This window comes from Mirounga leonina, unplaced genomic scaffold (assembly GCF_011800145.1).
Source record: "Mirounga leonina isolate KUSES-001 unplaced genomic scaffold, KU_Mleo_1.0 Mir_165, whole genome shotgun sequence".
NCBI lineage: Eukaryota > Metazoa > Chordata > Mammalia > Carnivora > Phocidae > Mirounga > Mirounga leonina.
This window is the reverse complement of record NW_023270415.1, coordinates 71,602,638-71,624,342: the sequence shown is the minus strand read 5'-3', so window position 1 is coordinate 71,624,342 and position 21,705 is coordinate 71,602,638. Positions and strand designations below refer to the sequence as shown.

The window sequence follows — 21,705 nt, the reverse complement described above, 5'->3', positions numbered from 1 at the left end:
GGGGGGGGGGAGATTCCCAGCCGGGGCTTGGGGTTTGCTCACGGGAAGACTGGGAAGTAGCTTGTGTTTTTCCCGCTTGTGCCATATTGGGACTTGCTGCATTTTCTGAGAGCGACGAGAAGTTTAAAAGAAAAAAGAAACTCGCTGGCGTCCGGTATCCTGCGGTTTTCATACGACCCGAGAGTTCTCAGGCATCCCTAGAGCGCTTTCCTTTAATAATTGATTCTTCCACTGGTGCAGGGGGATGGATAGCCGACTTCGGACCATCCGGTCCTCAGCGGGAGCTCAGGTTTACCTGCGCTGATCGGAAAGAACAAGAACTTTCTTCTGCTCTTCCCGTAGACTCTATCAGGTTGTCTTGGCAAGATACTTGATTCTGGGATGACAGCGGGGCCAGAGTTGCTGAGTACTTGAGGCCAGTTTTATCTCTGTTGAACCCTTCACCCCAAGGCCTTTCTGTTTTGCAGTTGGTGGTCCACTGCATCACAAAAAGATGCAGGTATTTTGGAAAACAGCAGATCTCAACAGTTCAGAAAGAAAAACGATCTTCCATCACCACTGTTTCAACCCCTTGTTGTTAGGCATACGAGGCTGGGAGCTAGCTTACCCAAGTGGCATGGCCAGTCCTAAGACTCCCAGCCCAGTGCTCCTTTCATTATGGCAGTTTCTGTTCTGGCAGCATGAGACATTTGGAAATAGGTCTTATTTGCATTATAACCTTTGTTGTTTTCCTGTCTTCCCTTGTTCTGTCTTATCTATTACTGCTGCTATTTTTGAGATAAGTGGTTATCTCAAACTTGGTATTTTGAGAGAGTGAGTTAAAAAAAAATTCCCTAACCCCTACTGTTCAGCCACCAAATGGATGTGAAACCTAAAATGGGTGGCTTATTACATAGGGAATTACTTTTCTGTATCCCATTCTTTTGTGCAAAATAGAAACTTCCATGAAAATAGAAAAAGGGTGGTGTCTTAGCACAAAATGTACCCTATGGTGTTCTCTGGACTTGATTTTCAGCCCTCCTATATCTTGTGAGCTAAGCAGCCCGTCTATTTTTCTCCTGATGAGAGCTCCGAATGGCTGGTTTTTCATTTTTAGTATTTGATAATGTCGGAGAGAAAGGACTTGTTCGCAGGCTTGCCATTTGGTGAAGGAAATTGAAATTCTCTCCACCTCTCACCAGCCACAGTGAGCCAGATTTTTGACATCAGTCAGAGCCTTGCAGGCCCAAAAATGAATGTGTGCATCCAAATGGGGCCCTCCCTCGCCCAGCGCGAGGACCCACCTCCCAGCTGGCATCTCCACACGGCAACCCACGGGGCTGACGTCTAAAGGCAAAAGGGAACCCGTGTTACCTGGAACAGTGTGGTTCCTGCATTTTCCCTGTAGGTTCTCAGCTGTGTTTGACTGGGTCCTGCCACCCATCCTCATTTTTCCCTCTCTTGTTTCCTCACACCTCTCTTCCAGTCGCTGTATCTGGCATGGGCTCGAAAAGAAGTCTTTCCTGTAGGATGCACAGATGATCCCCACATGAGCAGTAGTGTCACGGACAGCTAACATTTACTGAGCACTTGCTGTATGTCCTAGGCATGTCACCTCCTAAGAAGTCCCGAGGAGGAGAGGGAACTCCTTTGGGAGCCTTGCCCAGGAAGGATGCCACTTTTCAGATTCATCTGGAATTGACTCATTCTTCCATTCATTCAGTACACGTTTGCTAAGTGGCTCCCCCGTGGGAGGTGCCAGTCCTGCAAAGATGACTAGGACCCTGTGTTCAAGGCCTCATCCTTTCGTGTCAGCGTCACACTTGCTCTTTTGGTTAGTCAGTTCAACAAGCCCATAGTGAGCACCTGCTCCGTGCTAGCACTGGGTAAGGTCCTCAGGATACAGTGCTGAGCAAGACAGGCCCAGCCCCACCCTCAGGGAGCTTGCATTCCCGTGGAGGGGCTAGGCCAAGCAGAGAAGCACCGAAAAGATGGTGATTTTTGTTAGCCGAAATCATGACCAAAGCGAAGTGGGGTGGGGGTGGAAATGGGGGTGGTCCTAGTTTCGCTAGGGAAAGGCCTCTCTGAGACTGAGGACTTGAGAAGAAACTGGCTAGGCAGAGAGGTTGTAGGGGAGGGCATTCCAGGCAGAGGGATCAGAATGTGCAGCCTCCTGTGCGTGAAAGGGCTGGATGTATTCCTGGGAGTCAGGGAAGTTGGGGGGTGGGTGGGTAAGGGGGTTGGGCTGGGCAGAGTGTAAGGGAGAGATGGGGAGAATGGCAGAAGGTGAGGTTTCAGAGGGAGGCAGGTTCTAAGCCATGCTGGGGAGGTACCCTCACCCTCTCCCCGAAGTACCCCCACCCTCTCCCCGAAGTACAGAGGGAAAGTAGGGCTGAGTTTGGGCTCCGGAGTGGGATCTGATTGACATTTTTCAGAGGTTATTTTTACTGCTTTATGAAGAGTTGATCACAGCAGAGTGGAAGCAGGGAGACCAGTTTTCTGAATCCAGAAAAGTTGGTGGCGGCTTAGACCAGTGGGGGTGGAGGGAAGTGGGTGTGACCTGGTTAGAACCTAGAGATGGAACTGGTGAGATTTGGTCATGGATGAAATGGGGGTGAGGGCAGGGAGGCACTCGAGGATGACGCCTGGGTTCTGGCATGAACCGCTGGCTGTCATTTGGGAAGACAGGGAAGAATAAAGGTGGAACACGTTCTGGAGAGGATCAGGTTCCATATTGGCCGTGCTAAGTTGGACATGTCTAGGGAGACATCCAGGTGGAGATCTCGGGCAGACGTGAGGGCTCGTGACCTCGGACCTCAGAGGGTCCCTGTGGACTAGAGACACTAATGTGGAAATGATCAGGCTGTAGCTGAGCCACCAAAGTGCTGGCCAGCACATGCCCTACTGTTTCATTTCTCCGAGGGTCTGCTGACGCTCTTCCTCCTGCCTGGGATGCTCTTCCTCTCTCTCAGGCTAACTCCTACTCATCTTTGAAAACATACCCGTGTCTTTATCTCCTTGAGGACGCCTCCAGCTCCCCCCGACCCCCAGATCCCTGTGTCTACTTTCATGATAGTATTCAATTGAAGTTATCTTTTCATAGTATCTTATGTTTATGAAAAACTTGTTGCAGGCTCTGTCACATAGTAAGTGCTCAACAAACGCTAGCTACTATTATTATTATTATTGATGGGAGTGATGGAGAGGCATAGAAATAAAAATTATATTGGACAGTATAATGATAAATGATGTATTAATCTCCTCTTCCTGCTCTCATGACCATAAACTTAGTGGACTAAACAACACAGATTTATTCTCTTACAGTGCTGGAGGTCAGAAGTCCAAAATGAGTCTCATTGGGCCAAAATCACCGTGTTGGCAGGGCTCTGTTCTTTCTGGAACCTCTAGGGAAGCTTCTCTCCAGAAGGAACAGGGAAGACTCAGAATAGAAGGCCCTAGGGAATAATCTGTTTCCTTGCCTGTTCCAGCTTCTAGAGGCTTCCTACATATGTTGGCCCATGGTCTCCTTCCTCCATCTTCAAAGCCAGCAATGTTGGTCTGAGTCCTTCTCATGCTACCATCTCTCTCGTTCCCCCTCCTGGCTCCCTGTTCCACTATTAAGGAAGCTTTTGAGTATATCAGGCCACCTGTATAATCTAGAATGTTCTCCCTATTTTAAGGTCCAGTGATTAGCAACTTTAATCCCATCTTCCCCCTTAATTCCCTATTGCCACATACCCCATGTAAGCTGGCACATTCGCACATCCTGGGGATTAGGATGTGGACATCTTTGGGGGCTGGTATGGGAAGGTATTATGGGAGTCCTGGGGTCAGGCTCCACTCGTATCTTCACTGTCCTCTCGAATATTCATCCTTCATGCAAGCTTTCCTCCTTGCCCAGCTTTATATGAGAATACCTGGTTGAGGATTCATGTCACTGTGCTTTCTTTGGGCTGCAGGCCAAACTGTTCACTTCAACACAGGGACACTAATTTTTCTCTCCCTGCCTCAAGGATAATTTAAGTCCAGCCCCCAGGGGGGTGCCTGGGTGGCTCAGTTGGTCAAGTGCCCAACTCTTGATTTCGGAGGTCATGATCTCCGGGTTGTGAGACTGAGCCCCATTTTGGGCTCCGTGCTGGGTGTGGAGCCTGCTTAAGAGTCTCTTTCTCGGGCGCCTGGGTGGCTCAGTCATTAAGCGTCTGCCTTCGGCTTGGGTCATGATCCCAGGGTGCTGGGATCGAGCCCCGCATCGGGCTCCCTGCTCAGTGGGGAGCCTGCTTCTCCTTCTCCCTCTGTCTACCACTCTGCCTACTTGTGCTCTCTCTCTGTCAAATAAATAAATAAAAAATCTTAAAAAAAAAAAAAAGTCTCTTTCTCCCTCTTCCTCTGCCCCTCCCTCCGTTCACACTCTCATTCTCTCTTTCTCTAAAAAAAAAAAAAAAAATCCAACCCCCAAAAGCCCTCTCCTCACCCACCTACTTTGTATCCACTCCCAGAAAGGGCTGGGAGGGGACCTGGGTGGCTCAGTCGTTAAGCGTCTGCCTTCGGCTCGGGTCATGATCCCAGGGTCCTGGGATCGAGCCTGCATCGGGCTCCCTGCTCAGCGGGAAGCCTGCTTCTCCCTTTCCCTCTCTCCCTGTTCATGCTCTCTGTCACTCTTTCTGTCTCTCAAGTAAATAAATAAAATCTTTTAGAAAAAAGAAAGAAAGGGCTGAGGAGCATGAAGGGTTGGTACTCCCTTTGAGTCCGCCGTGGCTGATTTCCAGACACAGTGAATCCCAGCGCTGTGCGTGCCTTTTATGCAGCTGAACCCTCGGTTCCAGAGCCACAGCTAGTGTCCCCAGCCTCTGCCAGCCCTGTTCCCAAAGCAGGCCACAAGCACGCTCAGGAGAGAGCATGTGGTTCCGTCAGGACAAACCCATCTAAACCACTAGGGGAAAAAGTAACTAGAGGGCCTGGCCTGGCGGTGTGCGGCAGGTGGCCCCATCTTCTGAGAGTTAGGGAAACACACCGTGATGTGTTGTGAAGCCACATCGCAGTGAGGGCGTAATTAAGGCCAGATTTCTAACATCCTCTGGGTTATTTGGAGAAAATGGGTCCTGCCCCGGATACTCCCCAGAAACAGCCGGCTTCCCTGAGACCGTCAGCGTTTTGGAGAGCCGCACGAACTCCGTTGGCCACTGGCATGCGGGGTTGCACCGAGGCAGAGGTCTCTTCCTGCCTGAGCTTTCCCTGCCAGCTTTGTCCGGCCCCATCCTTGGAAATGCCACAGACTAACTCATCTTGTAATATTTTTGGCATTTCCTCTTCCTTTACGGCTTTCAGTCAGGAAATGCGAAAGGCACAGAGTCAGAAAAACAGAAGAGCGAGCAAGCTGTGTCTCAGGATCCCTCCTCTGGAGTCTGGTTACACTTGGGACAAAGAAGAGTGCGTGCGGTCCGCGCTTCCCCCAGATGTGGCGGGGGCTCTGGAGGACCACGCCGGGTGCAGATCCTCCTCCGTGGGCAGAGTAGGAAGGAGGAAGTCAAGACAACGCCTGCTGTGGCTTCTGGGGAATGGCTTGCATTTCCCTCTTCAAGGCTAATTGTGAGTTTCGCGGCAGGCCTGCTGCCTTCACAGGACTCCGCCTATGTGCAACACCTGCTGTGTGTGCGTTTGGTTGTAGTTTTGTACCGAAATAATTATCTTTGCAAGTGGAAACGGAGGAAGAGGGCTCAAGTAAAACTCCGTGATCTATGCAACTTGCCCTCAAATGGTTCAGAAAAATAATGACCGATACTGTAAAAATTTAGCGCGAGTGAGAGGAAAGAGAAGGAAAAAGCCCACGGAATGAAATGTTCACTCTAGGTGAGCTCAGGCAGAGGGCTTACGGGGGCTCTTGACACTATTTCTCATTCTTTTTTTTTTTTTAAAGATTTTATTTATTTATTTGAGCCAGAGAGAATGAGAGAGAGAGAGAGCACATGAGAGGGGGGAGGGTCAGAGGGAGAAGCAGGCTCCCTGACAAGCAGGGAGCCCGATGTGGGACTCGATCCAGGGACTCCAGGATCATGACCTGAGCCGAAGGCAGTCACTTAACCAACTGAGCCACCCAGGCGCCCTCTCATTCTTTTTTTTATTTTTTTATTTTTTTATTCTGCATCCTTTTTTATATCCTTGCTCTTTTATTCATTTTTAGACATTTGTCTGTCACATGTTTTGGTGTTAAGCCTAAGACAGTGAAATTTAATAATCAGCTGTTCTAATTGTTCTAATCATACGCTACAAAAGAGTATTTGACAGAAGAATGAATTGCATTTACTATTTCTCATTCTTGAAACTATTTCCAAGCAAAAAGGCTTTTGCAGATGGTGGGGGGGGGAAGAATGCTCAACGATGCCTTTGTAATTGTGACCTTGACAGATACAGGGTGGCTGCAGAACAGGGTCCGTGGACAGGAAACCAGAAGATTCGGAGGCCTGCTACTGACCCTGCCTTTCCTTCTGCTCTTGCACTTTGTGCACCTGACCGGGAGAATGTCAGAAAAGCGCCCCCTTGCAAGGGATTCCGTGAACGGGAGCTTTACGACAGCCATCTTGTGTGGAAGCGTGTTTGTTCACGTGGTTGCCTCTCCCTCAGACTGAGCACCTCCACCCCCTGCGCCCGGCCCGAGCGCATGGCCCGGCGCTGTCCAGGGAGTCTCAGCCAAGTGCCTCGGCTTTATTGTTCAGCAGTGTTGCCATGTTCGTTGAATTTTCTCATCACTGAGCTTTTATTTTCAATGACTGCATTTTCCTTCTAGAAATTCTTGTTGGTTGGTTCTCTTTCAGATCATACTGGCCTTTTGTCTTGCTCTTTCTTTAGGGTTCCTCTTCCTTACTTCATACCTTTGTTTTAAAGGTACTGACATTCTTGGGGCGCCTGGGTGGCTCAGTTGGTTAAGCGACTGCCTTCAGCTCAGGTCATGATCCTGGAGTCCCGGGATCGAGTCCCTCATCGGGCTCCCTGCTCAGCAGGGAGCCTGCTTCTCCCTCTGACCCTCCTCCCTCTAATGCTCTCTCTCTATCATTCTCTCTCTCTCAAATAAATAAATAAAATCTTAAAAAAAAAAATAAAGGTACTGACATTCTCTTTCGAGTTGCCCCATTATGCTCATTCTAAAGGAGCCGGTTCGCATTTCCTGCAAACTTCCTGCCAAGGTAGCTCATACTCCTGAGTCTCACCTCTCCTGGGTAGGAGAAGTGTCTCTGCAGAGTGGTTTTATGTTTTAGTAAGGGCTCCAAGGGTTTCCTGGATCCCGGACTAGTGGTAGCTTTAGGGCCTGCAATGTTTAACACCAGGCTGGAGGTGTAGGTTTGGGCTCTGTGCCCACAACTAGGGCTTTAACGTTTGCACAGAAGCCTTCTCCCCCACCCCGACCCTGAGGCAGACACAGGCGTTCTTGCCATTTCTCTGCACTGAAAGGAGGGAGGAGGAAGAGTTCAGGCCCTCTTTCAGAAGAGGCTGGGGTCCCTGTGGGGTCCTAGCTTTGTAGAGGGGTCTCAGCTCTCCTGTACTCCTGTAGATGCCAAGCAGAGATCAGCCAGCCTCACATATTCAGTCTTCTTTTTCAGACTAGGAAGAGGAAGAACATTTACAAGAAGGTAAAAATTGCCATTTTGAGGAAAGAAAACCAGAATCCCCATATCAGAACAGTAGCAACGAAAAGATTTAATTCCGGTCAGCAAGCACTTACTGAGCACCTCTGTTTGCCCTGCAGAATGGGGTGGGGGCACGTTGGGGCTGGGTCTTAAAATGCCTGTTCATCGTTGTAATCCCCAGCACAGAGCAGACCGCAAATGTTTAGGAAAAATGGAAGTAAGCAAGAAAGGAAATTAATGTGGTTGAAGAAGACAGATACTAATGCAGAAGACAGAATACAGTCGTGAAAGGTAGCACTGAATGGTGACTCAGAATTCCGAGTTCTAGTCCAGGAACTCATATTGACTAGTTACGGGACCTTGATGAGCAGTCACTCCCCGCTTGGAATCACACTTTCTCATCTGCGTAAAGGTGGTAGCTCCTGGCCCAGTTACAGTGAGAGCAAGAGTGGGGAGGTGTGGGAGCTTCAGAGGGTGAAGCATTTTTCTTGTCTTCGAGGCCCATGGGGCAGTGTGTCCTCCAAGGGCACCTTGCTTTGAAGGCTCCCTCTGCCTTGCCTCACGACCACTAGGGACACTGGGTTTTCCGGAGAAGGGCAGCAAGCATTTCAAATCCTCAAAGCTTGTTCAAACTAAGGGGTCTTTGATGTATGGTCAGTGGTTGGGCATTTGGGTGTTGGGCTGGCATGTGTCTCGTACGATATTCTTTCCCTTAGAAGCTCCCCCTGGGACCCTACGAATGAGGGCCGAGGTGCCCCTAAGAGATGCAGGATGGATTTGTGCATTGCACTGCCTTCATAACCTTTGACTCCCTGTTCTCTGAGGCTGCTCCTCTGGATGGTGGAACTCATGATCTCCCCAGGGTCTGTCCTTTGACCAGGTCCCTCTTCCGTGCCTGAGGTGATTTGGTGGGTGGAGGATAGGGGCATTTGTCATGATGCAATGTGAAAACCACTGGGCTTAGAATCAATAAGGGTAGCTAATATTTCTTGTGCATTAACACATTTCAAGTGCTGTTCTAAGCTGTTTAACCGTATAAGCTCATTTAATCCTCATAATAACCCAATAAAATAGGCACTGTTTTTTGTTGGGGGGGGCACTGTTTTTAATCCGCATTTTATACATGAGGAGACAGATACACAGACACTAACTTCTCCAAGGTCCTATAGCTCATGGGGAACAGGATTTTAAGCAAAGGGATCTGTGTTCATTGCCCACACTCTTGACCATGATGCAATATTGCCTCTGAAGACTTGAGTTTGAATTTCATGCCCCAATTCCTCATGTGGCTTTGGGAGAGTCTGCCCTTAGCCTTTCAGAGCTTTTAGGTTCCTCTTCTGTACATTTTGAAGAGTTTGCAGGTTTTAAAAAATGGTGTTAAATAAAACAATATGTATAGAAAGTGGCTTTGTGCTTGGCATATCATGGATACTAAACAAAGTGAGAGAGATTTTTTTTAAAGATTATTTATTTATTTGACACAGAGAGAGAGAGAACACAAACGGGGAGTGGCAGGCAGAGGGAGAGGGAGAAGCAGGCTCCCCACTGAGCAGGGAGCCCGACACACGGGGCTCGATCCCAGGACCCTGAGATCATGACCCGAGCTGAAGGCAGACACTTAACCGACTGAGCCACCCAGGTGCCCCAAAAGTGAGTAAGTTCTAAACGGGATAAGAATTTTTGTTTACATGATCAATAGAGGGAGGGCACATGAACGAACTAATTCAATTTAGAGTCTTATCTTTGGTGCACAACTTTCCCTGCATATCCTGCCCTGTGCTGGAGCATTTAGGACACAAAGATGAAAAATCAAAGTTCACGTGCTATAATTTCTCCTAGTTGATTGGGAGAGAAAGCTAAGTATTTATCATTTTGGACCATGTCTGTCCACACCATAGGAAAGTTACAAAGGAATCGCCCCAAGTATGCAGAGGAAAGACAGTCATCCCAGTGGGGGGCTGGTGGGGGGTCAGATAAAGCTCTGGGGAAAGGTGCCATCTGAGCTCACTCTTCAGGATGGGCAGGATTTCAGTTAATGGAGAGTCGGGAAGGGTATTCAAGGCGGAGACTAGCCGGACTGAAGTCTTTGTTGTAAGAATGTGCTGGTTATTTTTTTGGAGGGCTGAGGAAAATGTTTGTTCAAGGAGAAAGGTAAAGCTCAGTTAAAGTAAAGCAGCTTTTTGGGGTTTCTCTATGGACTGCAATCATCCCTGATATTCTCTATCCCCCCTACTGTCACAGAACTCTTGATCTAGAAAAGCCAACTGCAGTGTTGTTTATAGACCTTCCCTTAATAGCCTTTTGCAAGTTTCCTCTCCCTAGGACAGTTACTTCCTCCGACCTAAAATAGAATTGTAGAAGGGTGGAGATGGGTATTTGCAGATTACACTCTATTTTAATGGTACACTTGGAGGTGAGTGGGTGAGAAGGTGTAGCAGACACTTGGTTGCTTATCCAACACCCTTTCCCCCTCGGTGCTCCCAGAACATTAATCTTCAGAAGTTTACCTTCTAGGGGCTGTAGGGAGGTCAGTCCCAGCCCCAGGGGTGAATCACTGTGGTCCTGACCCCTTTGCCGGTGATTTGCCTAGGCATGGGCATGTGACACAGATCTGGCTATGAAATAAGAAGAGAAATTTCTGGGGTTGGGGGGATGGAGAAAGATTTTTCTCCATCTTAAAAGGAGACATTTAGGAAGACAGAGCCTCTCCTGCTGTGGGACATAGTGGGGTTGGCATGTGATACCTAGAACGGTGGCAGCCGTCTTGGGACCATGAGGGGCCTTGCTTAGGGAGACCTTGTTGAGCCTGTTCAGAACAGAAGGATGGAAGGAACAAGACACTGAAAACCCTAACTTCAGACTATTTTTGAGTTGAGTTTTCTGTTACTCGTAGCCCCAAAATTATTTGTATCAGTACACATTGGGATGGCCAGCTTATGTAAAATCTAGATGATTTTCGGTCCATTATACCACCCCCGCGACACACACTTACCCCTTGTGTGAAATACACCAAATCATATACTTTTATACCTTCACAGTCTTGCTATATTTTTCCACCTGAACTGCCCTTTCCCTAACTTCTCCACCTACTCACATTTTAAAAACTTTAAAAAAAAGTATGGTTCAAATGCACCTTCTCTGAGAAGCCTTTCCCAGTCCTTCCTGTTGTAATTGCTTATCTTATTCTTTGGGTACCTATAACATTTGTAGTCCCTCCCTCTCTCCCTCTCCCCCCTCGTTCTTTATTTTTTTTTATTTTTATTTTTTTAAAGATTTTATTTATTTATTTGGCAGAGAGAGAGCGAGAGAGGGAACACAAGCAGGGGGAGTGGGAGAGGGAGAAGCAGGCTCCCCGCTGAGCAGGGAGCCCGATGCGGGGCTCGATCCCAGGACCGTGGGACCATGACCTGAGCCGAAGGCAGACGCTTAACGACTGAGCCACCCAGGCGCCCCCCCCTCGTTCTTTATTAAGTGCCTACTGAGTAGCCAGCTGCAGTGTTGTACCCTAGCATCATCTTTCATGAATGGGGACAGGCATGCACAGAAACTTGTGAGCCAGTGTGTTTCATGTGGTCATGCGGGATCACAAGGTATTACCAGGTGCTTCTAAAGAGGCACCTTGCAGGGAGGGGCAGAGAGGCCTTGTTACAGGGTGTAATCCTTGAGTTGAATATTAAATAATGCATGATTAGCTAGGACAGAGCAAAAAGAAAGGAAGGAAATTCTGGGTGTAGGGACCCACCGAAGCAAGGACATGGATGGTAGAGACAGCCCAGGTTGTGCTAGGAGCTAAGTAACCCCATGTGGCTGGAACCTAACGTTTGAGGTGGGATGCATTGGGGCTGGAGGAGAAGGCAGGAGGAGCGACATCCAGAAGCTTTGACTTTATCCTGAGACCATGGAGGAAACTTGAAAGGTTTGAGGCAGGGGAGTCTTGTGACACTGTCCTTTAGAATGAGGATTCTGGCTGTGTTGCATCGAGTGGACTAGGTGTGTAGGGCAAGGACTAGAAGCAGGGAGACCATTTTGGATGCTTCTGTAGGAGTCTGGGAGCGAGCCCAGGAGATGGAGGGGAAGGTGCATAGGCAGTCGGATGGGCTGGCCTGGGGACTGATGGGTGAGGAGCCCGGCGAGGAGGGGCTGCCATTAATGACACTGAGCTTTCTGGCTTGTTTGCGAGGCTGAGTCACGTCTGTGTCACAAGACTGCAACCTCCTCCAGCTCCCAGTCCTACCAGTCTGTGCATCCCCTGGCATGCTGGGTTCGGGCTGCAGTGGAAGACGGAGGAGGAAGAAGTGAGGCTGCGCCCTCTTCCTTATCTTCTCCTCCCACGACTTTGGCTCTTCGGTTCCTGTTTAAGGGTATCAGGAAGAGGAGCTGTGATGTGGTTTTCCTGGTGTCCCTGCTTCCGAGGTCTGAGCCTTGAGAAGAGGAAAGACTTTCTTAGGTCCTGTGGCTCATCACCTTTCTTTCTTGCTCATCCCCCAAACCAACCCAATTCTGAATAAACCTATCCCAGCGCCTCTGGTGTAGCCCGTTCTGTGCATGCCCACCGTTCCTGCCTCAGGCCAGGCTTCTGTGCCATCTCTCCTGAATCGTCTGGCCGGTTCCTGGCTCACTGCCGTCCCGTTCGTGTCCTCCATGCTGATGCCAGGGGGAGCTCCTTAAAACCAGATCGGGGTCACCCTGTGGCTTGACAAGCTTCAGTCCCCCCTCCCAGTGCCTGGGTGGTCACGGAAGGAAGAAAGCAGCCCCAGCTTTTCAGCTGCTCAGACCTGGGGTCAGCCCTGGCTCTCTTACTCGCCGAGTGCCCTTGGATGAGCCACTCACCTCTGCTGAGCCTGTATCTCTCCACCTGTGAAATGGGCGCGAGCTGCCTTATTGAGTGATGGGTGAGGGAGAAGACATATTACAGGGCCTGCATGAACACGTGCACACGCACACGCACTGAATTTCTCTCTCCCCTACGGTCTTACTCACCTCGGGGAGTCCTTAGTACCCACCGCACAGTGGACCAGGTGCTCTTCACGCATGTTTGTCTAATGAATTACTCCTTCATTCTCTTTCAGCTCAGGCTTTGACAACCTCTCTTTCAATAAGTTTGAGAAACTCTCTCAAGTCCTGTAAGGGCCAGAGGGAGTGGGGTCCCAACACTTGGCGGGGCGGGGGGGGGGGGTGGTTCATGTGGAGGAGGAAGCGGAAGTGGACTTGGGTGCAGCCTTCCTGACTCCACGCCCTGAGTCGGAGTCTCCATTGGCCGCTCTGTGACTTCCAGGAGCCTCCTCCTGGGGTGGGTTGCCAGGGTTCAGGACCGTGCCATCCCGAAAAAGGGCGAGGCCGTCCCTGCAGTTCTTACAGACAATAGCAAACACACGAGTTTGCGTAAGCAGGGCCCTGTGAATTAGTGACGTATGTGCGTGCTTTTCGGAAAGAGTGTCAATGGACGTAACGTGTGTATGTGTGGGGTGTTCCCATCCTGGAAGAAGCTGGGAGTTGGCTGGGGTAAATTGAGTTCAGTGATGACATTTTAAGCTCCTGGTATGAAGGCAGCCACGGTGCTGAGCATTTGCAGAGGGGAATCGTGTTGGAGCGGAAACAGAAAGGCTGTGGAGGGTAATCACCTCGTCAGAAACAGAGGTTCTGTGGTGTAGACGGTTGGTATGCGTTTGGATCCTGGACTTAGGATGAGTCCTGACTCAGCCTTTTACTGGCTGACCTTGGAACTTGCCCACCTCGGGCAGGTCCCGAGCCTCCCTGAGCCTCAGTCTTGCTACTTGTCAAATGGTAAGAATGGGACTTCCATCTCCTGGGGTCATGGGGGGCCCGACCTCTGTGCGGTACACATGGAGAACAGTGAGAATGGCCTGTGCATGCCAACTACAAGTGCAGATATGCCCTGACCTGATGATGATGCAGGCTAGAGGTTGAGTTGTACTCTCCAGAAAAGGTATGTGGAGTCCCAGCCCCCAGGACTTCAGAACGTGACCTCATGTGATAATAAGGTCTCTATAGAGGTCATCAAGTTAAAATGAGGTCATTAGGGTGAGTCCTAATCCAGTGTGACCTGTGTCCTTATAAAAAGGGGAACTTGGGGGCGCCTGGGTGGCTCAGTTGGTTAAGCAACTGCCTTCGGCTCAGGTCATGATTCTGGAGTCCCGGGATCGAGTCCCACATCGGGCTCCCTGCTCAGTGGGGGGTCTGCTTCTCCCTCTGACCCTTCGCCTCTCATGCTCTCTGTCTCCTATTCTCTCTCTCAGATAAATAAATAAAAAAAATCTTAAAAAAAAAGGGGAACTTGGGACGCAGTGACAGGCAGGTGCGCACAGAGAGAAGCTGAACCATAGACCCAGGGAGAGGCCGCCGTGTGACTGGAACGATGCATCCGTAAGCCAGGGAGCCTCAGGGGCTGCCGCCAACCCCCACCCATGAGGGAGAGGCAGGGAAGGATTCTCCCTGGCGGCCTCAGAGGCCGGGTTGGCCTGCTGACACCTTGATTTCAGACTTCTGGTGTCCAGAGCTGTGAGAGAGTGAATTTTTTTTTTTTTTTAAGATTTTATTTATTTATTTGACAGAGACACAGCGAGAGAGGGAACACAAGCAGGGGGAGTGGGAGAGGAAGAAGCAGGCTTCCCGCCGAGCAGGGAGCCCGATGCGGGGCTCGATCCCAGGACCCCGGGATCATGACCTGAGCCGAAGGCAGACGCTTAACGACTGAGCCACCCAGGCGCCCCGAGAGAGTGAATTTCTGTTGTTTTAAGGCACCTTGCCCTTGGTGCTCTGCGGTGGCAGCCCCAGAAATCTCAGACCGACCCGAAGGAGGTGCATGTGTCTGGAGATGGGCCTGTGGCATTCATTCAGCTAGTGCTGGCCTGAATCTGGCCTCCGCTTGTCTGTTCTCGTCGTGCCTCCAAGTGGCACTTGTCGAGAACTTCCCCGATGTCACTCTGGGAGCAGGAGGTTAGAAGTCTGTGCTTCCAGCCTAGATGCTGAGAGGGACACTAAGGGGCAGCTCGTCAGGAGATGAAGTGACTGTCCATCTGCCGTGTGACTGTATTGAGAAGGGCATCCATGGAGCAGACCAGGGGTGAGGGGGGCTTTGGGGCCAAAGGCAGGGACTGGCACAGGACAGCAGCCACGGCCAGGGTGTGCCAGGGATGGGAGGACGGTTCCGTGTGTGGGATGGGGAAAGGGTGCTCCCCGGGGACTCAGGGAGCAGAAGCACCCAGAGTCTGGAAAAGTGAGCAGGGACAAGATTGGGGAGGAGGTTGGCCCTAATGCTGTGTCCAGGACAGCAAGATGTGTGGTTCTGTGCTTTAGAAACACCCCTCGAGTGGGGCTCAGCTGTGCCTGCTTCATCTCCGACCTGTGCGCCAGCCTCCCGGTGTGGTGTGCACGGACAGGAAGTTCAGATGGGAGGGAACAAACCCAAGCTTAAAGCAGGGGCAGAGTAACAGTCGGAGCTGTGCTGGGTCGTAGAGACAGTGTTGTGGTAGAAAGGGTGACGCCGTGGGCATGAGAGTCCTGGGTCAGAGTCCTGGGTGAGAATGATCGCTCTGCCCTTGCTTTGGGACCCACCTTTCTGTGCGGAGCAGGGATTAAAATGAGCTCATCTAGGACAAGTGTGTGGCACCTGGGAGGCCCTGAATAATAAAAGTTGGTTTCTTCTCCACTTAACCCTGGAACTCTGGAAAAGGGCTTTGTGCTGCTTATAAAACCCAATAATCATAAGTGGGTTCTTTCTTGAGGTGGCATCTGGAAAGGCCTGCATTTCATGGGAGCAAAGTCACTGTCAGAAAGGTGGGGGTTGGGGGTCCCTAGGATGAAGGGGTGAGATGCGGGGGCTCCCAGAAGGCCTTAATAATGCTTATTGGCAGGAATAACACTCATGTCCTCATTGCTCTCCTATTACTTAGAATATTGCAGGGCGCCTGGGTGGCTCAGTTGGTTAAGCGACTGCCTTCGGCTCAGGTCATGATCCCGGAGTCCCGGGATCGAGTCCCGCGTCGGGCTCCCTGCTTGGCGGGGAGTCTGCTTCTCCCTCTAACCCTACCCCCTCTTGCGCGCGCTCTCTCACTCTCTCTCTCAAATAAATAAATAAATAAATAAAAATCTTAAAAAAAAAAAAAAAAGAATATTACAGAAAAGCAGGTAAAGACTTCTCAGCTTTGGATGACTTAAAAATAGTCCCTGGATGCAGAGTGGCCAAGCTATTTGCCCCATGACCCCTTCTGCTAAAGTGCCCCTTCCCCGCCCACCCCTCCTCTGCGCCCCTGCCCAGCGATGACTCTCAGGCATCCTCCTCCCAGCCACTCTGGCTACAAACCTTGGAATTTATTCCACACTTATTTGAGTTTCCACGGCACACCAGCATTACTCTAGGGGCTGGGCAACAGCAGTGAACACAACAGGGGAAAATCCCTGTCCTCGTGGAGCTAATGTTCCAACTGGAGAGACGGACAGCAAACAGACATCAAATGTATGGATATGAGATGGTGAAAAGTGCTTTTGGGGAAAAATTCACTGGAAAGGAGACTAGGGAGTGCTGAGGGGATGTGCTCTGTCAAATGGAGTGTTCAAGGAAACTCTCCCTGAAAAGGTGACATTTGAGCAATGATCAAAAAAGAGCTGAGGGAGTGAGTGAGCTTGTGGCAGTCTGGGGTAAAATGTGCCCTAGACAGTGGGGATAGCCAGTGCAAAGGCCCTGGGGTAGCTGCATGTGGGACCATGTTCAAGGAACCTCAAGGGGGCCAATGTGGCATAGAGTGAGTGATGGGGCAGTTTTTGATCAGGGAAAAAGGTGGTGGCATGGATGGGGGACATGACCTTGTTGGGCATTTTAGGGATTTTGCTTTTATACTAAGCAAAGAAGGAAGCTCTTCAAGGGTTTTAAGCAGAGGAGAAGTGATATGATCTTGGCTTACTTTTTTTTTTTTTTTAACCAGGATCCTGTTGTCTGCTGTTCTAGAGAATGGGTTGGAGGGGGCAAGAGTAGAAGAGAGATGGTTAGGAGCCTGTTGGAACAATGTAGGCAGAAGGCGAACGTAGCCTGGACCAGATGGAAGCAGTGGAAGAGGGGTGGATTTAGGGATCCCCATCCCTCAGCTCATCTGAACCATCCCCAAGCCGTGTTGGTTCTACTTCAGCCATCCCTGGGAGAATGGGAGAACTTCGTAGGTACTATACACCAAGTCCACTAACAGATTGAGCTCCTTAAGGACAGTGATGCACCCCCTTTCTCAGGTGTCCCTGGCACCTAGCCCAGTGCCTGACATAAACCATAACCACTTTTCATGTTTGTTATATAGGTAATGGACCTGTCATTCCCTGATGCCTAAGATAGGGTTTAGAGCCGTCTCTGGTGCCCCCAGTAGTCCTCTGTGCTTACCCTTATCCAGACATCCATCACACTGATCTGTCCTAGTTCCTTACCTCTGCTGGTCTCTGAGCCCCAGGAGGCCAGTGCGTTTTGTCCACTCCAGTGAGAGTGTTGCACAAGCGAGTGCCTGCCACGTGGCAGGTGCTCTGGAAGGGCTCTTGTGAGTCCCTCTCACACCTGCAGAGAGCTGAGTGTGACAGCCAGTGTGGGTTCTGATCCCAGCGTGTCTCCGGGAGGATTAAATTGTTCAAAAGCCTGGAGCCTGCAAGGTGGCTCCAGGTCTTCTGAAGGGAAAGACGAGGACAGAGAGGTGGAGAGGCTTGCCGTTGGAGTTGGTGTACCCATGGGCCCTTGGCCAGGGGGGTGGTCTCCAGGGCTTGTCTACACTGGGGAGGTTGCGGGTGACTTCAGCAGGAGCCTGGGGAGCCTGGTGGCCAATGAGCCAGCACTCTCCTGGGCTGGGAGACCCAGACTGACTGGGACGGTGTATCCACAAATTCGTGTTGGCTGGATTCTGCCTGTATAGACCAGAGAGTGGATGGCCACGGTCCCGTGTGAGAGCGTCGTGCACTGCTCCCCATTTCCCAGCTCAGCTCCGGGTTATTTTTTGTTTTTTATCCTCCAGGCCCTTTATACTTTTTCAATTAATTTTTAAATTATATTTCTATAGCGTCTTTATTGAGGTATAGTTCATATACCACGTAATTCATCCATTCCAAGTGCAGAAGGCGGTGGTTCTTAGTAGAGTCCTGGGGTTGTGCACCCCTCAGTACACTCAACTTTAGAACATTTTCATCATCCAATCCATACTCCCCAGTAGCTGTCACTCCTCATTTCCCCCAACTCTTCACCCCCAGCCATAGGCAGCCACTAACTATGCACATTCCTATACCCCCACCCCTGCTGGATCTAAACATAATACGAGCTCATAACAAAATCCAGAAAGAATAGGAAAAAGTAGAGTGGAAGATGGTGATCTCCAGCCACTGAGAGATGACTACTATGCAGATAGACTCTCAGCTACCTGGTTTCTGCAGACGGTGACAAAAATCTTATACAAGTACTTTAGTAATCTGATTTTTTTCCAGTTAATATATTGGGAGTCTCCCCGTGAATAAATTTTTCCATTATCATTTTTGATGGCTGTGGGCATACCATAATTTACTTCATTGATTCCTTATTGGTAGACATTTAGGTTGCTTCTGATTTTTGCATTTATATACTTGTCCATATATTTACTTATGAGAAATTCTTAGAGCTGGAATTGCTGTCTTAAAGTATCATATGTATTGCCAGACTGTGTTTCAGAAAACTTTACCAATCTCTATTTCCCAGAGCAGTTCCTTGAGAGTGCATATTTCTTTTTTTTTTTTTTTAAAGATTTTATTTATTTATTTGAGAGAGAATGAGACAGAGAGAGAGAGCACGAGATGGGGGAAGGTCAGAGGGAGAAGCAGGCCCCCTGCCGAGCAGGGAGCCCGATGCGGGACTCGATCCAGGGACTCCGGGATCATGACCTGAGCCGAAGGCAGTCGCTTAACCAACTGAGCCACCCAGGTGCCCCGAGATTGCATATTTCTTGAAACCCATGTTAGACATGAACACCATCAATTGTATTAGTCTTTGCACAGCTGATAGATTAAACAAGAATGTTGGGTTGTTTTTTTTTTAAAGATTTTATTTATTTGGGAGAGAGAGAGCATGACTGGGGAGAGGGAGAAGCAGGCCCCCCCACCAAGCAGGGAGCCCAATGCAGGGCTCAATCCCAGGGTCCTGGGATCATGACCTGAGCTGAAGGCAGACGCTTAACCGACTGAGCCACCCGGTCGCCCCATGAATGTTGTTTTTATTTGCATTTTTATTTTTCTAAAGATCTATTTCTTTATTTTAGATCAAGCGAGAGCCTGAGCAGGGGGAGGGGCAGAAGGAGAGGGGAAATCTCCAGTAGATTCCCCACTGAGCGCGGAGCCCAATGAGGGGCTTGATCTCACACCCTGAGATCATGACTGGAGCTGAAATCAGGAATCAGACACTTAACCAAGTGAGCCACCCAGGCGCCCCTTTATTTGCATTTTTAAATTTAATACTGAAGTGGAAGATATTTTCATTTCGTAGGCCTTGGTTTAGGAGTTGTCTGTGTGCATCTTTTGCTCATGCTTATATTTGGTACACATTTTTTTTTTTGTTTACTTATAACAGTTCTTTATATATTAAAGTTGCCAAGCACCACTTCATTCCAGTTTTAGTGTATGTGCCGCCAAAGTGAGCACCCCAGCCACCACTTCAATACCTTATCCTAATATATATTTGTCCCAGAGGTGTTCTGACTCACTTGGTGATAACCAATGCTTATTTGTTGGTATATTAAAGAGAAAAACAGTTTTTGAGAATCAAGAACATGGGTTGCATTCCAATATTCACTCAAACAGGGTTTGTATCTTTAGGAATGTCACTTTCCCTCTCTGGGAAACCTCAGTTTTTTTGTCTATATAATGAGAGGGTTGGCTAATGAGATCAAAGTAAAGAAAAAGGAATTCTTTGATAGTGTGATAATTGTAGAACTCTTGGTCCTCCTATTTATTATCATTGAATTTTAGGTATTATGCAATGTTTCTTTAATCAGAATGTCATAAACCAAATAGAAAGTGGCATAAATATGGGCTATAAAAACTGTTGCAAATTGATCTAGGCCAGTTGGCAATTTAGTTTTATTTAATATTGCACTTTTACATAGACTTGATGTTGCCCTCAATTGTGACCTCAAGCTGCTTGCTCAACGTTGAGGGCCTAGATTGCCTCAGCAGAAAGTGTGGGAGGTGAAGCTGATGGGTATTGAGGTCGTTTCCAGCTCTGTCTTTATTATGCCTATTAAGAATAATGGAAAGAATCAGCTGTGAAGAAACCGGGCCTTCAGCCTGCCTGATGACCTGCCCGAGGTACCAGAATAAGCAGGTGACAGCTGGATTTGAACCTAGGACCTGTGCCTCCAAATCTGTGGCTCTTTCCCTGGCTCAAGTGCCTTTATGGGCAGTAAACCTAGATCTGCCATGATCACTGTTGGGCATGGGGCTTACTTCAGTGTGCTGAGTCCCCTCAAAGGGGTTGATCTGTGGGAGAGAGTTTTGGGGACACAGGGAAGGAAGAAGGAGGAAGATTACCAGGGAAGTATCTGGATTTCTAAGGACAATGGAATGAGGCTTAGGAGAGGGAACTCAGGGGAAGGAGCAGAGAAGCCCAAGGTAAGTGAGAAGGCAGGAAGACACTCTATGGAAGGCAGAGCACAGGCCAGAGCGCAGGGGCCAGGAAATACTGCATGATCGAATCCTCAGGATCTACCTTTGTATCAAGGAGTTGGAAAGCCAGGCCTCATCTGGAGATGCTAGTGCAGGTCATATTAATTTCTCTACAAAGTCATACAGTTATCTGCTCCTGAACTCCTACAAGGCTGCCCTCTCTCCTTCCTCCCTCTCCTCGTCCCCTTCCTCCTCCTCCTCCTCCCACTATGACCTCTCCCTCCTCCCCTTCTTCATCCCCCTCATCTCCTTCCCCCTCCTTCTTCCTCTTCTTTCCTCCCCTTCCTCCCTCTCCTCCACCCTGCAGCTTCCATGGGAAATGTTTCCATCCCCCTCACACTTCCTCCCTTTCAGGCCCCCACACCTTTGCTCAGGTGGATCCATCTGCCTTGAATGCCTGTGACATTCGTCTGCTTCAGGAGCCCCTTCACCTGAACATGAGTGTCTCCCCTCCCAGGAGGCCATTCCTGACCCGCCTGATTCGAAGTAGAATGGAGCATCTCTTTGTCTGTGTCCTCTCTCTACCTATACAGGCTTTTCTCGAGGCATCTGAAGCATTTTAATGACTGGTTTTGTTTACACCTCTGTCTCCCTTATTACTTTGTGGCTTCCTGAGGGCAGATACTGTTACACTGTTCTTTATTTGGAACCTGCAGGATCTAGCATAGGGCCTGGCATGCAGATCGTGTTCAGCTGAAGATTTTTTTGGGTAAATTAATGAAACCTTGTACAATCCAGTAGACAGTTCACGCTCAGAAGACTAGAATGGTGTATTAGTAATAGTGTTAATAGCAGCAGTAACGAATATTCATTTAGCCGCTTAAATACAAAAGATGTTTTGATTTGTTCTTTACTCATGTGAAAGTCCAAAATGGGTATTTCTAGTTCAGTGGTGGCTTTCCATGATGGGGTGACTCACAGACCTGGGCTTCTCCCACCGTTGTGGCCCTGCCGTCCCCATAGCTTTGTCATTGCTGCCTCCACCGGCAGAAGGGATAAAAAACACAGAAGAGGGGTGCCTGGGTGGCTCAGTCAGTTGAGCGTCCGACTTGACTGTTGGTCTCAGCTCAGGTCTTGATCTCAGGGCCGTGAGTTCAAGCCCTGCATTGGGCTCTGCGCTGGCCATGGAGCCAACTTAAAAAAAAAAAAAAGAACACAGAAGAGGCACACAAACTTCTTAAAAGTCTTGGCCTGAGAAATGGCAAATATTTCTACTCTTGTTCGTTGACCGGAACTCTGACATAGGGCTACAACTAACCACAAGAGAGTCTGGGAAATGTAGTCTCACCGTGTGCCCAGGAAGAAGTGGGAACAGAGTTTTGGGGAACGGCTATAGGGTCCTCATTTGAGCTCGGTAACATCTCCACCAGGTAGACCTAATTGCCACTGAGGGAGCGTCATAATTTGGTGTTAAAAGGAATGAATGAAATCACGCTTT

General features: G+C 49.3%; 1 protein-coding gene across 2 annotated transcripts in view; it reads left to right on the top strand.

Moving 5' to 3' along the window:
• The first annotated feature begins 5,330 nt into the window (after positions 1-5,330).
• ASAP1 (ArfGAP with SH3 domain, ankyrin repeat and PH domain 1) overlaps positions 5,331-21,705 on the top strand; it is a 341,917-nt gene continuing 325,542 nt past the window's right edge. For both annotated transcript variants that reach the window (XM_035011956.1, XM_035011955.1), the window contains exon 1: positions 5,331-5,565. The gene's annotated coding sequence lies outside the window, so the exon portion shown is untranslated. The remainder of the gene's footprint in view (positions 5,566-21,705) is intronic.